Genomic DNA, 3925 nt, shown 5'->3' on the forward strand with positions numbered 1-3925 from the left:
GAATCATATTTGTCTCTGTAAATGTTTTTTCTAACACAAGGAAGAGACATTTTATCACAGTTTTCACCCATTCTGAGCAGAGTGGGTGGACACCCTATCTATGGGTACAGTACTACTTACATGATCTTGTAGGAGGCACAAGGGATATTTTCCTAGAGACAGAAAAAGGTTAAGGTTAGTATTTGGTTTGAATCAATGATTATCTGTAAGACTGTATTGTTGAAGACAAGGACAGAAGAGAGATGTACCTGTTTGGTCAGGCTGACAAGTTGTTGCAGGAACTCAGGGAGTCTCCTCTCCTTTGGTGACTTAGACAGGAAGTCAAACACTGTGTTGATGATGACATCTTTCCCTGGAAGACCAGGGAGAGGCAACACCACCAGCTCTGCTGTCTGCTTTGGAGAGAGAACTTCCAGGGCTGACAACTGGAAGGAGAGAGATGGAAAGAGAGAGATTGTAATATTCAAAACACCTCCAACATCAAAAACTGACATTGTAACCTGGGTGAACTGATCTGTGAAAACATTACTGATGTACAGACTTAATTAGAATACTTTACAACCCATTTATTGTGTCCTTAATAAAATATATGTATGTATAAACAAAGTGGCGTAGTCGGCAGAAAGTGAGACGTACAGGAGAGAAGTCTGTGTTGAGTTTCAACAGGTCGCTGAGGGACACCAGGACTGAAAACCGCCCCAGGTTCTTCTGCAGCCAGGTCACACTGCTGTTAGAGCTGGACACACAGCCAGAGTCTGGAGGGAGGAGACCAATTGGTTAAGGTCAAAGATTAAATGAAGATAAGGAACAGTTTGCTGCTTTTACTCTAGTTGTAATCTTCCATACCTGAGGAGTTTTTGGTCAGGAAGGGCTGGATGAAGTATTTGACCACCAGCCCTTGTCTCATCTGGTCCATTTGGTCAAATTGATTGCTGAACTCCCTCAGTCTGTGAGAAAGGAAATATAAATCATTGAGCCTCTAGATACGAGGTCCGAGCGGGACCTCTACCGGGAGCATCTTCCGAGAAATGTTGCTCTAGCGTTTGAACGGTTTGAGCAGGACTCGATAGAAGGGAAGAGGACGACTGCGACAGAATCTGCTCAGAATGACTGGAGAAAAATGAATTGAAAGCAATGATGACCTTTTCTTCTAAACAGAAGATCAGGCACATTTATTGCCTAAAGATCTTCCCTGATGTTTTCCTGACCTTTCCAATACATTTCTGATGCATTTCCAACACTTTAAACCACACTTCCTTCTGTCTGAAATTGCGACATTTCAACTGTGATATTTAGTGCTTCTGACTGAAATGTGTGATTACCCCAATTAGACATTTCAACTGTGATATTTAGTGCTTCTGACTGAAATGTGGCATTACCCCATTAGACATTTCAACTGTGATATTTAGTGCTTTCATTGAGGTAATGGCAATAAGGTACACTTCTAATGTTTCATCAAATACAATATTGACATGTGGTTCAGATACCACTAGATGTTCTTAAATAGAGAATGAAAAAGCTTGATGAAAAACAAATGATGTGTCAGGGCAGTAAATATCCTTGAGAAAACACTTCGTTTCGAGAGGGTTGACCCTCTGGGTGCGACGTCCTTAATGTGGGTTAACCCCTGACCCCTGACCCCAACCCATGATTTCTCCCCTTGTGTTTGACCTAGAAATATCTAGGAAATTGTATTGGATTCCTCTCAGTCAGCTGAACGCACCAATATCTGCTACTAATTGTTGGGACAAACAGAGTCCCCCGAGGGGTATTGTCAAGAGTACATAGTAAATAAAATATTATTTGACATACCTCAGCTAAAGAATATAATGAGGATTTGACATACCTCAGCTAAAGAGGACCTAATAATGAGGACCTAATAATGAGGACCTAATAATGAGGACCTAATAATGAGGACCTAATAATGAGGACCTAGTGTTACGAGGCGGTTATAAAACATACATCTGTTGATACGAGTCACAGCTCAGGTTCTTGGTGCTGAGGCAGTGCAGAAACCCTCCTGATGCAGACGGCAGGAACAGTCTCAGACGCCCAGAGAACCACTTCCTGATGACATCACTGTCTCTCAGCTGATCCTCAGTCAGTCTGTTGACCCGGATCTCTCCAATCACATCCAGCGCCTGGGATACTGCTGGACCAATGACAGGTTTGGACTGGGGAGGAAGAGGTCGGTCATTCAATAACAGAACAACAGGGCCAAGTCCAGCCCGCAAACGCTCTCGAACGTTGCAGATAGAAAACTATGAATAGAACCGCCGTGATTCCTACATAGCATATTCCTATGTGAACTTTCCAAAACGTTGCATCATGCTGAACAGAAACACATTTAAGGAACATTGATCTACTGTATATTCTCACCTTATTCCATCTTCCATATTGGAGAACATGTCCAGAGCTTGGTCTAAGACAGAGGTCAGTTTGGTGAGGAGAACCTTCAACGTCTCTTTAGAGTGAGAGGAGTTCGGGCAGGTTACATCTCAGAAGAGACACCAGGTGTTCTGCAGTGAAGTCTTTCAGCTTGAGAGAGAAGAAAAGATGATATATGGAGTCAATTTGAATGAATACATGTAGAGGGTTTTCTCTACCTTGGTGTATCTCTACAGTATCTTGTCTCTCATCCACTAGAATCACGGCTGTAGTGGTAAAATCTCAAGATGCACAGGCATAATCCTCCAGGGTAAAGTTACAGGGCACGTTCGTTGTATTTGATGTCGCCAAATAACTTTGTAGCGAATCACTGTAGAAGAATCAGATAGAACCAACGGTCATATCACTGATCACCATAAGAGTTTTCTAAACGGATTAAGACCAGGTAGATCTTAGATACAGGTGATAAACTTTTTACCTGGCATTTCCCTTCACAGACTCAGTATCTGCAGATGACCAGTAAAAGACAAAGAGACATAATGTTTAGATTTAGACTCTCATTGGCAATATATACGATACAACAGGTATCACATCTGTTGTTGCTGTCAGAGAAAAACACTGGCCCAGGTGTTATTGGACACTGAAAGAGACAGGATATTATATTACAAAGGTATCAATAATAATAGGCCATTTCATTACAGTAGTCAATTACAGTAGTCAATTACAGTAGTTAATTACAGTAGTCAATTACAGTAATTACAGTAGTTAATTACAGTAGTTAATTACAGTAGTCAATTACAGTAGTCAATTACAGTAGTCCAATTACAGTAGTCAATATTGTCAATTATAGTAGTATTACAGTAGTCAATTACAGTAGTTACAGCTTCTGACAGTAGTCAATTACAGTAGTCAATTACAGTAGTCAATTACAGTAGTCAATTACAGTAGTTAATTACAGTAGTCAATTACAGTAGTTACATTAATTCATTCAACCAGTAGTTAATTACAGTAGTCAATTACAGTATTGTTACGTAGTTTTACATTACATGTTGAAATTACCAGTAGTCACATTACAGTAGCAATGGTCACCATGCTCCCAGTTAATTACAGTAGTGAAATACAGTAGTCAATTACAGTAGTCAATTACAGTAGTTACAAAACTTCATTTACAGTAGTAATTACAGTAGATATTTGAAAAACACCTTGAGGATTGATTATAAACAACATTTGCCATGTTTCAGTAGATAATTACAGTAGTCAATTACAGTAGTTTTTACGTTTTACGTGACTCAATTACAGTAGTTAATTACAGTCAGTCAATGAAGAACAATTACGGAGCTATTACAGTACAAACAGTAGTCAATTACAGTAGTTAAAAAAGTAGTCAATACAGTAGTTAATTACAGTAGTCAAAAACATTACAGTAGTCAATCAAGTTAATTATTTAATTTGATTGATTTTCTGATTTCAGGTGACCAAGTTACCTGCTGCAGCTGGACAAAATGCTATGAAGGCTATAATAAACTTAGACAAATGC

The sequence above is a fragment of the Oncorhynchus keta genome, unplaced genomic scaffold (assembly GCF_023373465.1).
Source record: "Oncorhynchus keta strain PuntledgeMale-10-30-2019 unplaced genomic scaffold, Oket_V2 Un_scaffold_4275_pilon_pilon, whole genome shotgun sequence".
Taxonomy (NCBI): domain Eukaryota; kingdom Metazoa; phylum Chordata; class Actinopteri; order Salmoniformes; family Salmonidae; genus Oncorhynchus; species Oncorhynchus keta.